A 6,981-nucleotide genomic window follows, 5' to 3' on the forward strand; every position below is an offset into this window, starting at 1 on the left:
CGCTCCCTCTCCGGCGTGGAACCCTGATTCGCTGATAACCGTGATCAACATGGTAGGCTCAGAAAAGATCATCGAAAGTTGATAGAGAAGATATCCAAATGGATGGTGGACATCACAGGGACGTGCGATCAGGCAGAAGTTATCTAGAGTCAACAAAGCGGCAGCAGGGCCTCTCCCGGCTAACGTTTCCAAATCCAAAATACCCCAGTGACATTCTCTATAATTTTTTATTATAGACGTGCGACATGGTGGGAGCAGTATGTGTGCACACGCCTACACAAACTGACTGATGTGTCTGCCCCCTGCAACTTCTGGGTCTCCAAATTGGGCACATGGCCTGAGCTTGCCCTTTACTCCTTGGAGGTGCTGGACTGCCCTGCAGCCAGTGTATTGTCTGAACGTGTGTTTAGCACGACTGGAGGGGGTTATCACAGGTTATATTTCCCAATGTTTTGGGGTGTACCCTAATTTAAAAAAATAAAAATAAATTTAAAACCAAAAAACTGTGTTGGCTTCCTCCTCCTCCTCTACATCCACTTTCACCTACACCGCCGCATCCACTGCCTCCTCAACCTCCTACTCCATATGGACCTTGTCCTCCTAGATCAAGATTATTATATTTTATTTTTACATATTTTATGTTATTTAAAGTCATTTCCCTATCCACACTTGTTTGCAGAACACTTGCCATGCTCTTAACCACATTTTGCTGCTATTTGCAGCCCTCTAGCCCTTTTCATTACTTTTTTACAGCCATTTTAGTGCTCCAAAGTTCGGGTCCCCATTGACTTCAATTGGGTTCGGGTTCGGGGTCAAGTTCGGGTCCCGAACTCAAACTGTTTTGTGAAGTTCGGCCGAACCCTTCGAACCCAAATCTGCTCAATTCTACTTATAACCCTACCTTTTCCACTTCCACACTGGACTGCTGCTGTTCCCAATTAAAATGGCAAATTTTTCTAAGTTTGCTCACAACGAGCCACTTTTCATTCTGATAATTAACACTTATACATGTTATCCGGAGTGGCATTAAGTCCCTTTCAAGGCATAACTTTTAGATACTTTGCCCCCACGCAATCCAAAGTTTTTGTGGATCGTGTGTTTAAACATCATCTGCCCACGACAAGGGACAATTTTTGGAAGTTTTGGAATAAGACAAAGCAGAACACATGTGCAGCGCGGTGCAGGTTAACGCCATCAAACATGTGTTTACCCATATCTATGTATGTCAGTGTCACTCAGACATCATTTACTATCGCTGTCATTTCATTCAAGTTTTTAGGGAGTGGAGTGGCAAAAAGCAAAAATTCATAATGAAATTAAAGAAAAAAGACATATTTTTCTACAAAGTCTGAATCTTAAGAGAGTGGAGGGAGTTATGTACAGTTTGAAGATATGATATCTGCTCTGCCCAATTTGGTTGGATCTGTCTCGGCGATGGGGGGGTGAAGTGAGTTGGGGTAATGTTGACTCCTGTATTGTGGATGTACGTGGTTCAATTTTTGTTGTTGTTGGAAAAGGAAAACTGTGAAAGATGAGACACATTGCTCCGATTAATGGAGTTTATTAATATTATAACAAAGGTAAATCTCTTTTTAATTGCAACCAGTTTTTAGCATGGTCCTTAAAATATTTCATTGCAGAAGACTGAATCTCTTTGTTCCTTAGACTGTATATAATAGGATTTAGAAGGGGGGTCAGTACAATGTAGAGAAGGGAAATAAACTTGTTAACAGTCAGTGAATGTCCTCTGTAAGGGACCATGTAGATTATGAACATGGACCCATAAAAGAAAGAGACGACCACCAAGTGAGAGCTACAAGTGGAGAAAGCTTTTTGCGGCCTGAGTTGGAGGATATCCTAAGAATGGTGATAAAAATATAAATATAAGTTATAATAATGAATAGAAATGGCAAAACAACTATTGGAAAACAAATAACAATAATTTCAATGTTTAGAACAGTTGTATCGGAGCAAGAAAGTTCTAAAAGAGGTGCAAATTCACAAAAGAAATGGTTAATAACATTCGGTCCACAGAATTCTAAGCCACAAATAAGTACAATTGTAATAAGTGCCATCATAAAGCCAAGCATCCAGGATGAGATGATTAGACTGTATATAAGCTTGACACTCATTATTGAGATATAATGTAGTGGTCTACAGATGGCCAAGTATCGGTCATAGGACATGGCCGTGAGCAAAGAACACTGTGAACAGACTGATCCTCCATAGAAGAAACATTGAGTTAAACACCCAACATAAGGAACTGTGCTCCCTCCTCTTATAATAATATCCAGCATCTTAGGAACAATAATTGTCACAAGGATGATGTCTGACAGCGCCAAATGTCCAAGGAAGAAATACATTGGAGAGCGTAGGCGTTGGCTTGTGGAAACCAGTAAAATGATCAAGAGGTTCTCACATATAGTCATGGAATACATGAGGAGAATAATGGAGAAGAAAGAAAACTTGTAATCATTCAGAGCCGGGAATCCCACTATAAGAAACTCAGTGATTGCGGTGTAGTTGATTTCATGAACCTTCATCTGTAAATGTTGATGTGGACACATTTATGTGATGAACAGGTCTTAGATGCCCTGTGAAATTCCTTTTTAGACTGGAAACGTGTATCACATGTTCTGTATTTATTGTTATACAATAGTGATATTACTCTGGATCTCTCCATAGCAAACTTGTTTCATTTCTCCACGATTATCTCTAAGCAAAATGCAGTTCTCATTTCTATAGACTGGAAAGAGCTGGTCTGGTTTCCTCTAAAAATCTAGCCTATATATACATAACTAATTCCCAAGGAAGAGACCACTGGAGATAATATTATAACAAGATGTTTTGGAACAACAACTCTCAGGTGATTTACAATTTAGAAACAAAATAAATAATGTCTCAGGTAATATACAGTACAGACCAAAAGTTTGGACACACCTTCTCATTCAAAGAGTTTTCTTTATTTTCATGACTATGAAAATTGTAGATTCACACTGAAGGCATCAAAACTATGATTTAACACATGTGGAATTATATACATATAAAAAAAAGTGTGAAACTACAAAAAATATGTCATATTCTAGGTTCTTCAAAGTAGCCACCTTTTGCTTTGATTACTGCTTTGCACACTCTTGGCATTTTCTTGATGAGCTTCAAGAGGTAGTCACCTGAAATGGTCTTCCAACAGTCTTGAAGGAGATCTCAGAGATACTTAGCACTTGTTGGCCCTTTTGCCTTCACTCTGCGGTCCAGCTCACCTCAAACCATCTCGACTGGGTTCAGGTCCGGTGACTGTGGAGGCCAGGTCATCTTGCGCAGCACCCCATCATTCTCCTTCATGGTCAAATAGCCCTTACACAGCCTGGAGGTGTGTTTGGGGTCATTGTTCTGTTAAAAAATAAATGATGGTCCAACTAAACGCAAACCGGATGGAATAGCCTGCTGCTGCAAGATGCTGTGGTAGCCATGCTGGTTCAGTATGCCTTCAATTTTGAATACATTCCCAACAGTGTCACCAGCAAAGAACCCCCACACCATCACACCTCCTCCTCCATGCTTCACGGTGGGAACCAGGCATGTAGAGTCCATCCATTCACCTTTTCTGCGTCGCACAAAGACACGGTGGTTGGAACCAAAGATCTCAAATTTGGACTCATCAGACCAAAGCACAGATTTCCACTGGTCTAATGTCCATTCCATGTGTTCTTTAGCCAAAACAAGTTTCTTCTGCTTGTTGCCTGTCCTTAGCAGTGGTTTCCTAGCAGATATTCTACCATGAAGGCCTGATTCACACAGTCTCCTCTTAACAGTTGTTCTAGAGATGTGTCTGCTGCTAGGACTCTGGGTGGCATTGACCTGGTCTCTAATCTGAGCTGCTGTTAACCTGCGATTTCTGAGGCTGGTGACTCGGATGAACTTATCCTCCGCAGCAGAGGTGATTCTTGGTCTTCTTTTCCTGGGGCGGTCCGCATGTGAGCCAGTTTCTTTGTAGTGCTAGATGGTTTTTGTGACTGCACTTGGGGACACTTTCAAAGTTTTCCCAATTTTTCAGACTGACTGACCTTCATTTCTTAAAGTAATGATGGCCACTCGTTTTTCTTTACTTAGCTGCTTTTTTCTTGCCATAATACAAATTCTAACAGTCTATTCAGTAGGACTATCAGCTGTGTATCCACCTGACTTCTCCACAACGCAACTGATGGTCCCAACCCCATTTATAAGGCAAGAAATCCCACTTATTAAACCTGACAGGGCACACCTGTGAAGTGAAAACCATTTCAGGTGACTTGAGGGCGAGGCGGGAGCTGGTCCTTTTTACATCATCAGCACAGAGCAGATCGTTGACAGGAGGACCTACGGGGCGGTTGGCGGCTGCTGGGAGGACACCCCAGGAACAGCAGGTGACCGATCTTCGAGTCAGTGACAGTTCTGTGTTGGGTCGAGGTTGGGGGGTGACTTGTAGGGGCGGTCTGGGTCTGAAGGGTTAGCGCTGGAGTTTTTGTCAGGTATGCTATCACTGTTGGCGTGCTTAGGTTCTTGAACTGGGGCGTCCCCAGCGGCGGTGTGGGTGTCTGCGCCAGTGGTGGGCGCAGGAGTACGTGCTTGTGCGGACAATGTTGAGAGCACGCCTGCTCTAACAGCGGGTGCTTTGGCTGGGGAGATGGCGGCGTGTGGGGATACCAGAGGTAGGATGGGGGAGGAAGTCAGGCTGGCAGACTTTGTGAAAGAGGAGGTTTATTTCTGTTTTGAAGGGCCTCTGGGGGCGCATTTGAAGGCTGAGTTCAGGGAAAAAATCTGGAAGGACGAGTATGTTGAGATATTCTCGTTGCTTCCACTAGAAAAGTTTAATCTGGATAGGGGGAAGCTGGACGAAAGCAAGAAGGAGAAGGAGGAGAAGTGGCAGTATAGGTTGATTTTGCTGACATTTTTAAACTAGCTTCAGGCTTTTACTATTTTTGCGAGTGTGGTGGGTGAGAAGGTGCCGGAGAATTGTTCTGCCTTATTTTATTATATGGATGCGATTGGGGAGACATATAGGACATATGGTGGGGGGGCATGGCTCCGGTATGACAAATAGTTTAGACAGATAAAAGCGGTGCGGTCGAGTATCCGGTGGGATCACAAGGACATGGGCCTATGGATGTGGCTGATGTCTGCTCCAAAGGGTGTTAACCAGTCCTTTGAGTCTTGGTCCGGGGGTTCCTTGGCATCAGAGTTCAATAGCGGGAATAGAAAGGGGTGCTGTTGGCAGTATAACAAGGGTTACTGTAAATACCTCGACGATTGCCGGTTGAAGCATGAATGTTCAGGTTGCGGGGGTCCCACACCTTGTCGCAGTGTTTTAAACGTGGAAAAGGGTGGAAGAGATGGGACTATGAGGGTGGAAGAGATGGGACTGTGGCTAAAGACATACCCAAATATGGAGGCTGCGGAGTTGTTGTTGAGGGGTTTTAGAGACGGTTTTGTGATCCCGTGTGTCAGTTCAGGTGGAGGTCACTGCTTTCAATTTGGCTTCTGCCTTGTGACGGTCGGAGGTGGTTGAAGAGAAGATTAAGAAAGAAGTTGCAGCGGGTAGGATAGCGGGCCTGTTTGTTAAATGTCCTTTGCAGGATTTGTGGGTTTCCCCTCTGGGGTTGGTTCCTAAGAAGGAGCCAGGCAAGTTTAGGCTTATTCATCACCAGTCTTTTCCCATGGGGTGCTCAGTTAACGATGGTTTCAGCGATGAGTGATGTTCAGTGTCGTACACGTCTTTTGACGAGGCGGTTCGTTGGGTGCATCGTTTTGGACAGGGGGCTTTGTTGGCAAAGATGGATATTGAGGCAGCGTTCTGTTTACTGCCCATTCATCTGGATAGTTTTCATTTACTTGGTTTTAAGTGGGCGGGTCAGTATTATATTGATTGTTGCTTACCGATGGGTTGTGCTATTTTGTTTAACCCCTTAAGGACTCAGCCCTATTTCACCTTAAAGGGGTTGTCCAGGTTCAGAGCTGAACCTGGACATCCCTCCATTTTCACCCCGGCAGCCCCCCTGACATGAGCATCGGAGCAGTTCATGCTCCGATGCTCTCCTTTGCCCTGCGCTAAATCGCGCAGGGCAAAGGCATTTTTCTGAGTTCCGGTGACGTAGCGGGGCTCTCTATGGGGCTGACAGGAACCCCGGTGACGTCACCGGCACTGATGGGCGGGATTTGGCTCTGCCCTAGCCAGTAAAACGGCTAGGGCAGAGCTAAAGCCCGCCCCTCAGAGCCGGTGACATCACCGAACACACTGCTGGGCGGAAGTTACCGCCCGGCAGTGTGTTATTGTAAACACAAGAGCCTGTGCCCTGCGCGATCTAGCGCAGGGCACGGGAGCGCATCGGAGCATGAGATGCTCCGATGCCAGGCTCAGGAGGGCTGCCGGGGTGAAAATAAGGGTATGTCCGGGTTCAGCTCTAAACCTGGACAACCCCTTTAAGGACTTGGCCATTTTTTGCAAATCTGACCAGTGTCATAACTTTAAAACGCTTTGACTTATGCAGGCCATTCTGAGATACCAAAAATTTGGAAAAATTTGCAAATTTCAAAGTTTCAGTTTCTCTACTTCTGTAATACATAGTAATACCCCCAAAAATTGTGATGACTTTACATTCCCCATATGTCTACTTCAGGTTTGAATTATTTTGGGAATTATATTTTATTTTTTGGGGATGTTACAAGGTTTAGAACTTTAGAAGCAAATATTGAAATTTTTCAGAAATTTACAAAAAAACTAATTTTTAGGGACCACTACAGGTCTGAAGTCACTTTGCGAGGCTTACATAATAGAAACCACCCAAAAAAGACCCCATTCTATAAACTACACCCCTCAAGGTATTCAAAACTGATTTTACAAACTTTGTTAACCCTTTAGGTGTTGCACAAGAGTTATTGGCAAATGGGGATGACATTTGAGAATTTAATTTTTTTGCCTAATTTTCCATTTTAACCAATTTTTTC

General features: G+C 43.9%; 1 pseudogene; it reads right to left on the reverse strand.

The window, feature by feature from the left end:
• Window positions 1-1,569: 1,569 nt before the first annotated feature.
• Window positions 1,570-2,543, reverse strand: LOC122929186 (annotated as a pseudogene).
• Between the last annotated feature and the right edge of the window lie 4,438 nt (window positions 2,544-6,981).

This window comes from Bufo gargarizans, chromosome 2 (genome assembly GCF_014858855.1).
Source record: "Bufo gargarizans isolate SCDJY-AF-19 chromosome 2, ASM1485885v1, whole genome shotgun sequence".
NCBI classification, from domain to species: Eukaryota; Metazoa; Chordata; class Amphibia; order Anura; family Bufonidae; genus Bufo; species Bufo gargarizans.